Here is an 18,001-nt window from a genome sequence, read left to right as displayed (position 1 = left end):
AACCATTGGCAGTTTCCAGGCAGGGTATTCCAATTATTGATTGTTTTCGGACAAAATGAGTCTTTAAAAAGCTTTGTTCGTGCAAAGATCGGTTTTAAATACTCGCTGTGTTTGTGGCGGGAAATTCAAGTTGTGTCCTTAATAATATAGTCGCGTGGTTGTATTTCTAGTTCCCCGTAATAAAGCTGGCGAAAGAAATTTAATCTGGCAGTTTTTCTTCGATCACTTAGTAGTTCCACGTTTGCGGTTTCCAGCATAGTCGTTGGGGAATCACGTCGTTTGAAGCGCTTAGAAATGAAGCACGAGGCTACCCTTCGAATTCTTTCTAGTTTTTCAATACCTACCACTGTGTGAGGATCCCGAACAATACTCGAATATTCTATGAGAGGACTAACGTACATTTTATAGGCTTTTAATCTTAATGAGGATGTGGAGTCACCAAATTTAAACTTTAGAAATCCGAATCTTTTTCGAGTTTCAGAGGTTATATTGTCTATGTGAGGCACCCAGGATAGACGTGAAGTTAAAGTTATCCCCAAGTATTTGCACCTTTCTGCTTTCCTAATCTTATTATCCTTCATTTTGTACAAGTATTCTAGCTTTCGTAACTGGCTTATTGGGTTCTTGCTTTTCGTTCATGTGCGGGTGTTCTAAATGCCACGCGTCAAAACTACTGTTTTATTTTGCAAAAGTGGGGATGTGCTGGAATTTATTTCCGTGCGGCTGAAAGCAGGCTCCCGGCAGGACGCGCGAAGTCACTCTGCCAGACGCACGTATGGAACCACGTGCAGCTGCCGTCACCCTGGTCCGACTTAAACTGCTGCGGAAGTAAAGATGGGGCTCTTTTGGCTGGCGGTGGGTTGGACTAGAGACGCTTCCGGTCTTTCGTCTTTGTTGTAGCGGCTCGTGCCGCTACAACAACGTGCGCGTGGAAGACTGGTTACGTGCTAACCCGCCCGACTGCTCGATGCATATAGTCGTATCTGGTCTCAGGCGGACCGCTTGTTTCGTACTATCACCTGCTCGCGCCACCTCTCGCTCGTGCTTGTTTGGTTTGCTTGATTTGGTCCCGTTCGCGCTTCTTTCAATGGTCATCGTTTGCGAATGTTTTAGAATGCCGCTCCTACGCGCTCGTTCCTGCGTCGGCGTCAACGGCGTAACCGAGCGGAGTAGCACGTAACCGAGCGAACGAACAAGCGGACAGGAGGGTGCGGCGACGACGGCTATGAGATGGCGCCAGAATAGCACGCGTCGTCTGGTAGGTTTATCGTAGGCAGCTGTTGTGAATCGCGCTCACGCGTCATCCACCTGCTGCTGCTCGCAATCTACTTGTTAGCAAAGCATTCGCGACACACGTCACTCCGTTCACAACGTACCGCACGAGTCATATTGTTTGCGCCAGCCAATATATCGCGAAATGAAGACAAGTATGCAGCGGCGCTCAAATGTTGCGTTCGAGAGTATCGTAATCGTCGTTGAATTTTTTGTAACTTTTTTTTCAGAAGCATGACCTACCAGGCAAGAGGGAAAAGAATCTTCGCAATTCCAGCTTATTTAGGGAGTATATTAGTTGAATGGCCATGACTGAAACCGCAACCTTGGGCCCTAAAGTCCCACTCCATAGCCACCAGGCTACCAAGGCGGATCTCAGTGAAAGTGACCGAATCGCCTCCAATAACAGCGTCGATTCGCCAAAATATTAACCAACGACTCCAATGAGAACCATCACTGCAAAGACGAATACATGAGCCAATATCGCGGGGAAGTAGGCAAATAACGTTTGGCATCGAAATACCGAAGGAAAGCTTGACACCTTTGAAAAACCCTATAATACTGACAAGGGCAAACGAAGAGGGAGGGACAGCTGGTTTGCAAAAGCAGTAAAGCAAGGTATTCTGTTTTTTTCGGTGAAGACGCTTCAGGTAAAATCATCTTGTCATAGTTGCTGCCTTGATCACTGCATGTCTGCGGCGAGAGATAAGGCTGCGTCAATGGTGATGAAACACTACCATCGATATGCCATGCTTAGTGGGTGGCACAATCTAGATCGTGAAGAGCACATACAAAGACAGCTGGGCGAGTCGGAAAGTGAAAATGCTGGCGGATAGTATGTGGATGCGCGCACACACTACCGCGGGACTCGACACCAAATAAGCCGCAGACCCATAGTGGTAAGTGGCGTGGTATAGTAATTCTCCACGGAAAAATATCTACAGTAACACTAAAGGAAGTCCCTTGCTATTTGAGAATTAAGCTGGTTGTCTCAGGAGACAAAACATAACGTAGGAATTATTTCAGAAAAGATCTGGAAATGCCTACGCTGCAACAATAATGCTGACACAACTCAGCACATCCTAATGGAACTCGGATGAACTCACCGAGTGAGGCTCGTAGATTTTGTTCACCTTCCAGAAGCGTTTGGGTTCAAAGTAGACGGACGCATCAAGCTGTCACCAGTCAAGGTAAGCAAGAGACGTTTATATTATTGGTTGAAAAAAAAAAAGCAGCGGAGAGGTGGATACGACGGGATCCGTTACAAGCATAACATCCAATAATATGTACACAGATAAGTTTAAAAAACAATTGTGGAGATGTATACAAAAATGGTCGGACCAAAAGACATATGCTGCATACCTGAATAAATCAAGCAGGCTAAATATCTATTGGCAACGGCAAAGATGGCAATGATGATGGCAAAGATGATGCAGTATATTATCATTATCCTGACATGTTCCCAGGTGTCGGTTACGTGCTTTTCCCTACAAGTTTATGTCACTTCATTGCAGTAAAACTAACTGTTTTGAAACAAATTCAGTGTTATAGATAGATCATGTTTTGCCAGCGCATCAGTCCTTCACCTCTGTGATGAAGCCATTTCTCAGTGCCGTTTAACTGCGTATCTAAATATGCTGAGTGATGCTGCGGGTACAATATACATGGGATATTAAATGGCGAATTTAAATGTTGCATCAGCCTGTGATGATAAACATAAACAAACAAGCATTAGGTTGATTTTAATACTATTGTATATGTCTTACCACTGTCTGTCTGTTCAAATACTGCACAGTGCTCGAGAGGGTCCCAGAAAATCAAGGTGTAGGCTGTGGTTGGTGGTCGTATTCCTAATGGAGAAAAAAAAAGTGTTATAACGATTTGCTTAGCGACAATGAAGCATTTTTCGCGTTTCTAGCTGTTGTTTTCATTGTTACTGACTTATTGTTTTCGTGTGGTCCCTGCCTTACTATTCATGACACCACAAACCCATAAGTTGTCGACATTTTTAAAACCCTTCGGAAGCCTGTGTCGTAAACTGGCCAACAGGGCCGCGATCGGGGATCATCGTCCGGAGCGCGCGTTTGGCTGCAACGTCTGCGATTTGTCTGAGCCACGGAACTTCATCAGCCGTGCGAAGTCGGCGCCGCCTAGGCCAATCGCGCGCGGCGCTATCGAACGCGCGCTCCGAACAACGATCCACGATCGCGCGCCAGCGGATGACCCAGTCATGCGACCTGAGAAGGTCAGCTTTGGGAATCATACGATGGAACCAATCACTTTAGTACTATGACATTCTTCCTTGTGGGTGGCTTGGGGCTTGGCTTGCCATGACTATTTATGGAAACAAAATATTATTAAACACTCACAAAGCAAAAAAACGTCAGTTTCACCCGAAAGGCCAATCTTTCTATTCCTATAGAAAAATAGTAGACATCTATGCGAATTAAGGATAGTAGTGTTATCGGCCGTATCAAATCATAAACGTTCGCTCATTGACAAATTAACAAGCATGCTAGCGCGCGCGCACATGCACAGATATACACAGCTGACTTGATGAGTGCGGACACTCGCTGTCAAAACGTTGGCGTGAGAAAGAGCGGCAGCAGCGGCGAGCAAATTGACCTTCGTGCTGCATTTGCTTCAGCGCAAACTAAGTGGCAAGAGCAGAGCGCACACAAAGGTGTGAGCGCTCCGCACATCTTGAGTCTATACTCCTAGCAGTTAGCTTTAAGAAAGGGCCCGCGCGGCCATCCTTAGCCGAGCCATACGCAGACGCCGCTGAAGTAACCCCCTTAGTGCCTTGCTCGCGGTAGAAGATGGGGTGCTTCCTTTCCACCTTCCTGTTCTGCGCGCGCGAGATCAAGCCACGATTATCTCCACACCATCTAACGCTCTCACTCGCACCTAAAGCATATGGCGTGCGGTCTTGGTGTTATCGCACTTAGACATAATACGGAACATCACGGCGACGCAGGCACCTATGATGACGCCGCCATGGACAGCGAACATGCACCTGTAGTGTCCATACATTACTTTTGCAGTAAAATCCGGCAGAATCCATCTCGTGATGACTGTCGACGGTAATGCGTTTAGCTCTAAATCAACATAATTTGCAATACGGCGGTAATGTAGCAACTCTACATATCCCTACCGTTGAAACGAGTGATGTGTGAGGCGTGTGTTCTAGCGTTACCCCTTTTCTTCGCTTTCCTAAGAAATTTTGGTACCCTGTACCGCAAAGCCTGCGCATGACCTCCTCCTAGATGCTAGGCGCACCGGCGCATGCGAATGGTTGGAAAAGAGGCATGCGATAACAGGGCTCCTCCCTCACGCTTCATTTAGGGCACGCTGCGCCATTAAGTGGCGCTGTCCAATAACGTGCGCCTAGCGTCCGGGACGAGAACCGTGGCGGGCCACTGCCTACCAATTCTCAGAATTGTTTCCTCGCTTTCCGCATACCCAGTATCGCATAGTCAGTGACCCAGGTTGGTGAGAAGCTCATTGAAGAGCGGAATTTAGCCATTGAATTCATGGTCAACTCACTAAGGCGTTGGCCTGAAATACGTACTTTGAGACACGCGACATAACCACTGCATTTGTACAGCAGCCGGATTAAATGTCGGGTTGCTTTCTTTATGGAACCTTGTGGTGTGGGCTCGATTCAGCTCAGCATCAGAGATATCGTAATAAGATCAGCAGTTGGGCTAGTTGGTTGATTTTCATGTTTGAAATGAGATTGAAGCGCACATATGACAGACAGCAATGTAGATGGGCAAGTGCGTCACTAAATTCACTTGAGTCAAGTGCCGCCCTTTCGACTTCCCTGTGTCCCCTCGTCTGATGTGCACTTCAGTCTAATTTCAAACATGAATAAGAGATATTCAAGGGAATTCTTTTGTAATGGCTGAGTGGCACATACTAATGACACTTAGCTAGGTACCCAAGTTGGCGTGAAAGAGGTTCATAGAGGAGCACACACATCATGGCACATACCCTGTAATGGAAAATTGGATGAAAGAGTTTAACTGAACACGAGCGTGGACCGACTGCCACATATCCAGTGTTTCAAGTTGGCTCCGAAGAGTGCCCTTGAACAGTGGTGCCTACACAGTCCCGCATCTTCAGTGACCCATGTCAGTGGGAACGATGTTCGTTGAAGGGCGGCACATACTTACGCACTGCCACATGCTCAGCGACCCAACTTAGTCCTACGGTTCGTTTCAAACCATGCTTCCTCAGCGCAGTAGTCCACTGAGCTAGCCAATGGACTATCCAGAGACTCAGGTAGGTGGGAAAACAATCAGATACATAGACGCCCAACCCCGGGAAAGTGCTTGAATTACCTTCAGAATGCTAATGTACCATAAAATAATGGAACTATTGAACAGCATGCTGCTTCCCCACGATGCGCGTAGTTCATTTCTGTACTTAATTTTCTGTACTTTAATTTGACAGTTATATACTGTGTTCTTTCGTGCTCGGCTGTTGCCTTGGCTAGCATTAGCAGTGTCGTGTTAAAATTAAGTTATGAGGTTTTACGTGCCAAAACCCCTTTCCGATTATGAGGCACGCCGTAGTGAAGGACTCCGGAAATTTCTACCACTTGGGGGTCTTTAACGTGCACCTAAATCTAAGCACCCCGGTGTTTTCGCAGTTCGCCGCCATCGCAATGCGGCCGCCGTGGCCGGGATTCGATCCCCCGACTTCGTGCTCAGTAGTCGAAAACCATAGCCACTGAGCAACCACGGCGGATAGTGTCGTGTTACAGAACCGTAGGTACGATAATACTGTAGTCACTGAAGAGTGCGCATGCGTCATATTTGGCGTACAGAAAGACTTTCCGTGCGGCATATTCGACGGTATCTAGTCTATATCATATATGCTAAAGTGCGCACATTGCTTTATAAGCCCAACCAGGTGAAGTCAATACGTATCAAGAAACTGGCCTTAGTCCCAATGTCCGCGTCGCGCACATGATTTTCTCGATTACGTTTTTCACGAAGGTAGGAGCGCGGGACGAGTAAATTCAAATTCACCTTCCGCGACGCGACAGCACTTTTGACCGAAGGCATAAAGTTGAGCTTAACTGGACTGAAATGACCCTGTGGCTGTACCATTTGTAACAGGTCACAGGTATACGGAGGCACAATGAAAAAAAAAAAGATAAATATAATAAATAAGATTTCTGAACGATGACATATTTAAAGTGAGACATTATCCCCCGCACATTTTTTCTTAGACACTGTCAACATGTTTCATTACAGTATTACTGATACCTATAGGTCGGCTTGCATTGGACGCATGTACTTATATTGTTAATACTGTCGTGGCTTCTGCAGCAAAAACCCGTTCTGTATTCTTATTTCGCCTGTGACGTAAATGCTTATGCACACCTTGTAATACAGGAAAGCTCCTTTTAATCTTGAAGAAAGTGATATGTTCGTTGTATATGCAACAGAGGACACAATTTACTGGTATATCAGACTCACTCGAAGCACACTATGATTGCGCTTCGAGAGTTGCGTGGCTTTATGTGCGCTGATTCGCCAAATATAGAGCTAGATTTATTTCCCATAGCTTCTTCACTGTCTGGTTCTTCACCTCCACTACATCATGACAAAAACATTGCGCCTAACTGCACAAATACGCCAACGCGCAACTGCCGTCAACGGCGTAAACATGCTTGTGAAGGGCGAGACTGGAGTTTACCTTCTGTTCCAGTAAGATACATTATTGGTCCATGATGTCCTCTTTCACCATTTGACAGTCTTGCAATATATAGTCTGCGTTCCCTGAAATAAACATTTCTGAGATTGAGACAAAGCTAGTCTTCATGCCGTCTGACTGTCACTTGACTTAAAGGTGATTAAACTGGGTGATGTCTGACAATGAGTTTGCATAGTACGCTCCTAGATTTGACATCTCTTCTTGAGAACGTGCAAGTAGTCCTGGCGGTGCTGTGTTCATGACCGCTCTCTTCGAATAATTATGCAGCGTAATTCAAGTTCCCTACGCTTCGAAGTATCATTTATTTCTTGAAAAGACATTTAAACCTTCTGCTGTTATCGATTTTCTAACGTCTTCCAAATGCCCAAACGTCATTTGTTTCAGGATTACACGGATGCCTAAATTCGCTTGACGACGCGCATGTCACTGCTCCAATTGCATTAACTAACACATATGTTTCTGGAGCTACATGAGTCCGTATTCACTGTAAAAATGACCAAATGCAACATTGACAGTGATATTGCAAATTCCTGTTTAACGTTCGGGTTGGCACTTCTTGTTTCGATAGCAAAAAGGAGAAACAGATATTTCATTTAACATCTTTTATCTTTCACGGACATGGCTCCCCGAGAATATGTTATCCATTTAGTATCTTGCCGGGTTGAGTAATCAGAATGTGAAAGACGCCGGCATAATATTTTATTTACCAAGTTCAAGAAGGCAAAGGAAGCAAGAATTCTTTACGGTAAGAGGAATTGAACCTTAATTACCCATATCTTACTATTATATTTTGCTCTGATCTCGCTTTGTCTACACACATAGGCAACATAACGAATGAAGCTAATCATATAGTCTGTTTCCTTCGCCGCACTAACAAATTATCGCTGCAATGTGTTAAACTTTCACCATACTGCGCATTGATCACACACAATCTGAAATACTGATCTGCCCTTGTAGCTCACCGAAACTAAAAGCACAAATAAATGTCTTCAGCATTGTTCACACCACAATGTCACACCGCTTTCTCTGTACTGCAAATTATTTCACGCATCACCTCTGACAGATATTATTCTATGGCATATGTGCCAATTAGGTCTATTCCAATATGTTTCCAAACTATTCCAAACTATTCCAATATGTTTCTATTCCAATTTCCTGACGTCAAATTTGCGTAACCACCGACGCAAGCACCGGGCGGTCACCCACAGGGTTGTCTGAACAGACCAATCAAACTCTCTCCTCGTTTATAGGAGGTCACTTTTGCTTGCTTGAAAAACGAATAACATTGCCTACACTGAGTTGCTTGTCGTGTCTAATTGGCTGACAAGAGGCGAGGAGAACGCTCAAGTGGAGAAGGATTCACCGGGGCAGAGCCAGTGCACTGAAAATCGATAACCGGATGAAGAGGGTGGCGCCGGCGTCTGCGATTGGTCGGCTTTCCCTTACTTAGCTTGTGGTGGCTGGTCGAAAATCGCGGTGGCATGCAACGGAAGCTTAAAAATGACGCTAAAACTCACCCTCAGCAAAGAAAAGTTGGCAGAATGAGGTAGTAAACGTGCCGAAAGTGCTTGAAAACGTTACACCGTCACGCAAGAAGCTTTATTATGCGCAAATACACCCATGCTCTTCGGCAGGTGCGAGTAGCCAGCGTCTCAGCGATGGGCGGCAGCTATCTTTTATTCCTTTCGGAACGGGGCAGCCTGCGGCTATTCCGAAAAAAATTCAGTTTTGTTCGGCATATTAATGCATCTTTATCGCGTACACGTCACTTTGACGCGGTGAGTTCGTGCGGTTTTGTGACGTCGCGTGACAGGCAGGTGAAGTGGGTGCAGCCCGTAAACTTTTTACCAATAGCCGAGGGCTAATGGCGAAGAGGGTTCGAATCAGAAATAACTGTTTTTCTTTTTTCTGTCAAATCATGCATAATCAGTGTGTACACATCATATCAGATGGGGAGGTATTGCGGTTTTCGTGACGTCGCGTGACAGACAGGTGAAGTTGGGGGTGGTCGAAAAAAGTTTTTGACCAATCGCGGAGGGCTGATAGCAGAATTGGAATAGAAAAGTTTGGAATAGTTTTACGTTATAGCGCCCCAACTCAGGCTATCATGCGCCAAACACAAGCTAAAATTTCTTTTAAAAAGTTGGGTCCCCTCAGCGACGATCCTTGTCGGGGGAAGGATTCCGAGGATCCTAACGAACTGAAGACCTCAATTTTCTTCTCCGATATGAGAAGCGGGGTGAGGTGTATCATAATATCAAGTTGTGGGTCGGACCATTTATAGTTTTTCAAAGATACCTGCTTCTCTTGAAAAGCTAATAACATGTGTGATATCGAGAAGTGCGTAGTCGCCTAAAATCAATGCTGGGCGAATGAGAATATGTTGAATATAAAACGAAGTAAAGTATTTTTTCCTCAGTGTTTCGAGTTGCACGTGTGATAATAAGATGTGGTTTACAGTAAGTTCATTCCCGCATTTTTCACAGCGAGGCTTCTCTTTTGTCAAAAGGAAGTTGTGTCTAAGGTGCGTGCGTACGATGCGAAGGTGACTTAAAATGACTTCGATGAAGCATTCTCTGTGTGAGCACGACTTCCATTCTTTTATCACAGGTTTATTACTAGGCGTAGTTTATTTGTTACTTCATTGTTCCATGTAGTCTGCAATTTATTTCTTAGTTGAGGGTGCACTCATTTCATACAGTATCTTTAGGCAATTCATACTTTGATGATTGCTTTATGTCGAGCTTTCGCTGCACATTCATCTGCGTTTTCGTTACCACCGATTCGGAGGTGACTCGGCCCGCAGCAAAATTTTATGTTGCGTCCTTGTCTTGTGGTCCTTCTCATGTTATGTAGGATGTCTCCGAATAATGGTGTAATTGTATTTTTAGGGTGAAGTGCTATTAGTAAGCGTAGTGAATCTGTGTAAATAGTGCTGTTTTCAATGTTTTCATTTATATCTTTTTCTACAGCTAGAGAGATTGGTTAACACTCTGCAGTTAAAATGGATGCACACTGAGTTCGGTGTACCGTGTTTTCCCAAATGTTTGTATCGCGGCTGTGCCAACTTATCCTGCTGATTTCGCACCATGAGTAAAAAGCACTGTGTATTCCGCGTATTTTTTCCTTTAGTGCTAAACATTCATGTAGTATGTGTTCATGTGGTGTTTTTTTGAAGATGTGTTAATGTGAAGTCGCACACGGAAGGCTGGTAATACCAAGGTGGGAGCGGATCGGGTTTCGGGACTATCTGAGGCAGTGTGTTCGTTCTGGCTAATTCATGGCATCTCTCCTCAAAACGGAGGAGGAGTGGTCTTATTGCTTGGGGTTTGTTGGTAAATAGTCTTCGTGATGGACACCTTGTAACTATTAGGTAACAGATGTATTTCGGCAGTGAAGGAATTTTTAGGACGTATGAGCACGTAAGCATGGCTCTTCTGTCTGAAAGGGGTGGTTAATTGGTTTCTACATACAGAATGCCTATAGGCGACGTCCTGCTTTCACCAGTTGAAAGACGTAAACCTAAATTATCTACTGGGTCCAGGTGGTTCAAATACGACTTTTTTTGCTGAGCCATACACTTAGCATAGTCTAAGCAGAAGCGTATAACAATATGGCAAATGTATAGGAGATATACCATATCAAAACCTCAGTGTTTGCGTGAAAGGACTTTGAGTAAGTTCAGAGATCGAGATGCTTTCTTTTTCAGCGCGTTGATGTGAGGAAAGAAGGTGAGTTTTTTGTCAAAAATTATGCCTAGAAATTCGTGCTCATTTTCGACAGTTAATTCGGCTTCGTTCAGGTGTAGGGTGTGCTCTGTCTGTACACCTCGTTTGAGTGAGAAGAGAATGGCCACTGCTTTCCATGGAGAAAAGCGGAAACCATTTCTGTCTGCCCATGTTGCTAGTTTATTTATTGTTACTCTACCTGTCTTTCGCATGTTGATATGTTTGATGACGTGCAGGCTATCTGAAGGTAGTCGACGTACACTGAATACATAATGAATTTTTTGATTATTTTGCTACTAGAATTCATTTTTATAACAAAGAGTGTTGTGCTTAAAGTACACCCATCAGGTGTATTTTCCTGAACGAAACTTTTCGTCAGGGTTGAGCCTAGGCGGACATAGAACGAACGGTTGCACAAAAAGGCTTTTATGCAGTTCAACAACCTGCCGTGAATGCCAAGATCGGCGAGGTCTTTAAGAATCCCGAACCTCAAAGTTGTGTCTAATGCCTTCTCTGTGCAAAAAGGTAAGGCGTGCAGACAGGACAGAAGAGAAGAGACGTAGACAACACGAACGCCGACTATGAACTGAAGGGAGCAAATTAGACGAAAAGAAGAAAGAAGACACAAAACTCATCTGCGCAATCTCTATAATGGTATCACCACGTGTCAGTCGGGTGCATGTGCCAGTCTACGTAGAGATAGCTGTTAAGGCACTTAATCTCTTCCTTATGTAAAGTAATCAAAGGCTGATTCATGCACGCACTTCCACCATTATAGATATGCCATGCCTCTACCATCAGACGCGTGTCTTCATTCTTGTGCCTGTACAATACTGCGCATTCATCTAACTCTGGTGTGCAGTTACAATCTTGGCAATCTAGGGTAAGATTAGAAGACGATCCACCGGTTAACGACTTTTTATGTTCCGTTAGCCTCTGATTGATACACCGCCCAGTTTGACACCGCGCCGTTTTGACTGACACCTGGTGATACCATTTCAGAGCTTGCGCAGATGAATTTTTTGTCTTCTTTCTTGTTTTCGCAGAAGTGCTCCCTTCAGTTGATAGTGGCGTTTGTGTTGTCCACTTCTCTTGTGTCCTGTCTGCACGCTTTACCTTTTTTCATAATGAATTCTTACCAATTAACTCCGTTTCCGTCGTTTTATTCCTTTGCTATATTGAAAAAGAAAGCAAGGCAGTATTGTTTCTGTATAAATGATTCGCGGACTGTGTTTTCAAGACGAAGTAAACGGTCATTAGTGGAGGATGCTTCTTTAAAACCACATTGATAAAGATCGAGAAGCTCACGGGTTTCTAGCACGAAGGTTAATGTAGCATTCAGGACATTTTCAAAGGACTTCGCAAGACGACTGGTAAGGGTAAGTAAGGGTAAGTTTCAAAAATAGAACGATAATAGCTTTCTTCCATGCATCGGGTATCTTCCCCGATACCCAAACTTTTAAAAAAATGTTAACATGGCTTTTGCGACATGCTCGGAGACATGGCTTAGCATTTGGTAACGTATATTATCGGGGTCAAGTGCTGTTTGTTTTCAGCGGACAGCACTCTGTCGATTTCTTGAACTTTAATTAAAGTATTGCATTGTTCATTTCTACTGCCGTTTATTGGTAGTCTTTTTTTCTCAGCTGCATTTTTGAATATTAAAATTGTTTCTGTAAGTTTGATGAACTGGAAACTACCGAGAAATATTCAACCAATGTGTCTGCCTGCTCTTCTATGGTGTGAGAAACGGAACTGTAAATGGGGAATAGCTGTTATTTAGCTTTCGTGCTTTCTCCCACATTTGTTTTGACGTGGTTGAGCTGTTTATAGAAGACATAGATTTGCTGTGAATACTTTTCCGCCCTTCGCCGGATATATCGAGCTTTCGCTCTCGATTTTTTTATAACCTAAATTTTTCTGCCATTGGGTATCTGCGAAATATTCCCCAAGCTTTGTTGTTTTTTTTTCGCTTTTCTGCATTGTTGTGTATACCAAATTTTGATATATTGATTTACTACTACAGACAACTGAGGCACAGCTAGGTGTGCAGCGTTAATAATACATTTCGTGAAAGCTCCTTTCAGTTCCTCTATGCTGAGATTATTTGACACTATTTTTTCTAGGCTGGCTTCCTCTTTAACAGGGCCCAGTCGGCTAAATGGAGGTCCCACCGTTGTGGTTGCGCTGGGATTACTTCTGGTGAGGATTATGAAATTATCAGTAGAGGTAGATTATCACTTCCATAGGGATTGTCTAGTACATCCCATTTTAATTTTGTGAATATAAAGGGTGAACCAAAGGACAGATCGATGCAGTTCATTTTTTCTGAGCTAGGTGAACAATAGGTTGGTTCACCGGTGTTTAGTAAACAAAGGTCATTACTCAGTATAGGATCCTCAATAATTTCGCCTCTTGTATCGGTTTCTTTCGCTACCCCAAAAGCTGAAGTGCGCGTTAAAATCTCCGGATATCAAATACGGCTCTCGTAGCTGTTTTATAAGGTGTTGCAGTTCATGTATAGTTGCACCAAGATGTGGCTCCAGGTATACACACCATAGTGTAATTGTTGAAAATGTGTGTAGGATGGCTGCCACAGCTTCGAATTTAATATTGAGGTGATGGTCTTTAGCTGCGACCACTCTTTAACTATAATAGCAACGCCCCCTGAGAGCCTGCTTGCGTGCTCACGGTCGCGGTGGGAGACTTTATACTTGTTGAGTAGAGAGAATAAACTTTTTATTGTACGAAGGAACTCCGTGGGGTTAATCTCGGGTGGAGCCTTCTTGTAGAGCCCCACTGGCCGTAGCGGCTCGCCGGGCCTGGTCCAGGGTCGCCAGTTGGCTTCCCAGTGCCAGCTCGGAAAGCCGTGCCTCCCAAGACCACGTCGTGAGTGTTTGTGATGAGCTCACCAGCCTAGATGCTGCCTGGGCTGGGCGCTCCGTACACTGGTAAGTAATGTGTGTCAGTGTGGCTTTGTGGTCGTTACACCACGGACATATCCCTGTTGTGTATACCTCTGGAAAGATTGCGTGCAGTCTCGATATGTGCGGGTATGTGTTTGTTTGAAGGCGGCGCCAGTCCCTGGCTTGTTGGCTGCTTAAGTTGGGATGTGGAGGAGCGCACTTCCGTCTGGTAAGGCGCTGGTACTCCAAAATCTGCCTGCGAGTGATGGTTTCCTCCTGGTAATCTGAAGGGGGTCCCGAGGAGGGTTCTGCAGCTCATCCAGCAAGTCCTCGAGCTACGCAGTTCGTACTTGTTGAGTATGTTTCCATGTTTAGAGCCTAAGTTTGTTTCTTGGAGACACAGGGCCACAGGTGAGAGTGTCGCCAGTATGTCTTTTATGTCATTTATGTTATGTAAAATTCCCCCTGCAATGCCAATGAATGAAAGCCATTTCGTATTATATGTGTGGAGTCGGAGATGATCTAGGTTATGTTTTAAGGTGCCTCGATTCGAAGCCTCTCTTTTTTGTGGCGGTCCAAGGAGCCCCGCCGTTCACGTGACGTCAACGGTACAGGGATGCATTTACATCTGTCCACCGTATCCTTAGATACACTGGACATCCGCGCTGGGCGAACGGGTACGTTCCAGTTGGACCTCGCCGTGTGGTGTGGGGTCATGGAGCCTGCGGCCCTGGGGGTCCGCAGGGCTTGCTTTCGAGAGAGCGGCGCAACGCTAGCTGCGTCCACTGTGGGCGCTGGAGGCTATGCCCGAGTCTCACTATGTGTGACCTGAGCAGGCTCTCAAGGCCGCTGTATTGCCGCGCGCTGTTAAAGCACAACGAAATAGCTTTTGTTTTGCACCAGTGAAAGTCGCTTCCGCGCTTCCCTAAAAGTGATATTTTCCTTTACTTTGAGTGTGATAATGTCCTTTTCTTGTTTCTATGTTGGGCAGGCACGTGAGTAAGCAGGATGACTGCCCTCGCAGTTTATGCAGCGGTGCAATTCAGCTTCGCAGTTGTCTGAAGGGTGCTCACGGGAAGCACACTTAGCGCATTCCGGCAGCTCTGTGAGCTGTGGACGACCTTGACATTTGAAATAACGTCGCTGGTTGGGCATGTAGGGTCGAAGTTTCTGTTTGGTGTAGCCTACCTCCACAGAGTCAGGCAGTATGCTGAATGTGAACGGTAGGACGAAGTGCTTTGTTTCGATTTCATTGTTTTGCCGTCTGATGTTTATTCTGTGCACATATGTGACATTTTGTTCTTTTAGTCCGTTTAGGAGTTCTTCTTCAGTCACATACTTTAGGTCATCGTCGGAAATGACGCCACGAACGGTGTTCTGTGATGGGTGAGGACTGATAGCTATGGGAATGTCACCAAAAGCTGTTATTCTTGAAAGTTTCCAAAAGAAGGTCACCATTTGCAAGTTTCTTTATTTTATATCCTTGTCCAATAACATAACGCCTATCTTTGTCACTGCAATCAATATCTGCACAAATAAGTCGTTATGAAAAGAAAATACACCTAATTTTCCCGGAACCAGTGGTAGATATCAACCAACATGCCAGCCACACCAGCCGCTTCGTAAAGACTATTGCATCTACGGAAGCACCTGGTCACTTTAGATTACTAATCCCACCATTGGGTAGCCGGTTGTTTGATGTCTGATGTAAAAATCTGCGGACACCTAAGCACTTCTTATTAATTGAAAATACGAAAGCATGAGTATACAATTAAAGGCCGCTGAGTGGTGTTTCGAGTTGTGAACTCCTCGCGGGCCCGGAGCGTGTTGAGACTCTTGGCCAACACATCCTAGATAGCACAAGCATGGTACACTTCGACCGATGACGTCGTGCTACCTTGCCTGACTGCCATATAATCTAATGGGTGCGCTCCTGAGTAAGCCCAGTGCCTCCTAAAATGTTCCGCTGCACCCAACGTGCAGCTTGACTTACAGCGGCCTCCAACTTACAATCGTTATGTGATTGTAAAAATCCCAGTAAAATAGCCCCGTGTTCTCAAATGGCCAAAACATTGGTTGTCTTCAGTGCAGCTTTTCACCTTCCGAAGCGTGTGCCCATAGTTTTTGTTTCTTAAATATTCAACATAGTCAAAACTTGGAATCTGTTTTCTGCAAGATGTTTACAGCGTGCAAGATGTCAAATTTACTCTTAACAACATAGCAAATGATGTTGCGTACAACTCACCTAGCTCGTTGAACCTTGTAATGCTGGAGCAAATGGTAGTTGCGGAAGAATCGCTGTATTTTCATATGTATGCAGTCGCGCTTAATATGATGATTTGTACAACGGATCCAAATTTTCTCATCAGTGGTCACTACCTACAGAGTAATGGATAAAAAACACCTATAAGAGTTTGCAGATAGTATGCATTGTGTCCTTTTGTGAAACTTGGTTATAAAAGTGATTATTCAGGGTCCTGCAAAAAACCTAAAATGACATTCTCTGCTTGAATAGTTTTAGCTCGCTCGTAGTTAGTCAACACAGTGTAATAAAGGAAGGGTTAGCGGCTACAACTTCGATGTGCCTACAAGCTCTGTGGGACTAGACAACCCCGTCCACAAATTCGAAGGCAGTGGTACAACCATGGTAATATTGTTGGTATGCAAAGTACTGGAGAAGGTTGTTCTGATTAAGGCCAACATGCGCTTGGTAATGAGATACTCGACCTTTTGTTACTTGTTAATATTACTGAACGGTCCTGCTTCCAATCAATCTACTATTGCCGTCTTCATGCCCTACACCAGTATGCTTTGCGGAATCTCGTTCATCAGCGCTGTCGATTCGCTCTTACACATCACATCTTGTAGTTGCTTTATTCCGTGTCTCACATCGTATGTCACGCTGTCTACAACTACGGAGCGACATCTGGCACCGGTTCCAACATGCCTGTCCTCAACCGCCCGTGAGCATTTCAAGCGTTCCTGTAAGCGTGCTAGAGGCGCTGGGATGGTCTGAGATTATGCAGAGTAATCAAGACGTTTTTCATTGCGCAAATCTCTGCAGATAAGCACATGTTTACAAAGCATGTGTAATCAACATGTTTTACGGCTTCGGCGCTGGGCGAAAACAGAGGCATGCGTGCGAGCGAAGCACTCTCTAGTAGACGTGTACAATGGTGTTGTTATTTTGGTTTTTACAGCGAAGCTCTATCTGACTAGGTGAAACTCTCATGGCCCGACCACAGAAGCCGTCGTGTGGGGTATAATCCTTTGCATTTGTCTTACGTGACGGACGGACAAATTTCTCGTTGGGTAGGCATAGAAATCTTTACGCATTTAAAGCATTTCCATTTATATAAGTATATTGTTGCAGGGAAGGGACACAAAGTGAGGCGGGGTTAAGACAATATCGTGATGACATTATTGAAGAAATACCTTTACAGCGAAGCTGCATATACCTAGGCGAAACACTCGCGGTCCGACAGCAGAAAGCCTCCGGCGGAAGGTGCGGCGCACCATTGGCTACGCCGATAGTGACGTCGCTTCTCTCTCGCAGCAGAGCGACCACGTAGCACCCTCTCTTCTACTTCGCAGCGGGACGGCCACGCGTCGTTCGTTCTCCCGAGAAGCTGCTGGCCTACGAGCAACAGCGCCGAGAGCGGGGGCGGGAGATATGTCGGCGTCGCGCCAACGCCTCATCAGAACACCGGGCCCACGATGTGGAGCGCAAGCGGCAATGTCGGGCCGATCCGGGCGCTCGTGCGGCCGAGCTTGTTCGCGAAGCGGGGCTAAAGCGGCAACGTTGCGCCACTGACGCCGCCGCCGAGCGAGGTCACCAGCGGCATCGTCGGGCCGATGGTTCGGTGTTCAAAAATGTGTCCCTGTGCTTAATTAAATGAAGTGTGCGGCCCCGATCCGTCACTAGGTAACTACAGTGCCTAACCGTGTCAAACACTGCGATTAACTCATTACGAAACACAAATGCCAAACATAATTCAAGAAGACTTTGATGAATCAGCTGGATTGCTACACTGAGCGGCTCATTGCACCCCTCCTCCATGATGGTGGTTATGCGAAGCCCAATTTGCGGCATGTGAAATAAACACTGTGATAAACCCAAGCCAAGCATGTGCATAACCTCATTAGGAAACACAGACTTAACCGATAATTGGAAAGAGTTTATTGTACCGTCAGAATTAACGTAGTGAGAAACACCGGGGCCGCACATTTCAGCTTGGCTGGTTTACCATCTCTACGGGGTGCATGGTTGGAGTTTCTTTCTTCTTTCTTTTTGAGATTAGAGCGAGGAATATTAAGGGCTGTGCTGTCGCTTGGCGCTTTCGTCTACCATATCCAACACAGATA

The 18,001-nt window shown here is 45.2% G+C and overlaps 1 long non-coding RNA gene across 2 annotated transcripts in view; it reads right to left on the bottom strand.

The window, feature by feature from the left end:
- LOC129385762 (uncharacterized) overlaps positions 1–18,001 on the bottom strand; it is a 143,355-nt gene that overhangs the window by 100,452 nt on the left and 24,902 nt on the right. For both annotated transcript variants that reach the window (XR_011895688.1, XR_011895686.1), the window contains exons 2-4: positions 15,882–16,015; positions 6,985–7,067; positions 3,039–3,122 (exon numbers count right to left, since the gene is read on the bottom strand). This is a non-coding gene — a long non-coding RNA (uncharacterized lncRNA). The remainder of the gene's footprint in view (positions 1–3,038; positions 3,123–6,984; positions 7,068–15,881; positions 16,016–18,001) is intronic.

This window comes from Dermacentor andersoni, chromosome 7, assembly GCF_023375885.2.
Source record: "Dermacentor andersoni chromosome 7, qqDerAnde1_hic_scaffold, whole genome shotgun sequence".
Classification (NCBI taxonomy): domain Eukaryota; kingdom Metazoa; phylum Arthropoda; class Arachnida; order Ixodida; family Ixodidae; genus Dermacentor; species Dermacentor andersoni.
The sequence above is the reverse complement of the archived record's forward strand: the minus strand, read 5'-3'. Positions and strand labels throughout refer to the sequence as shown.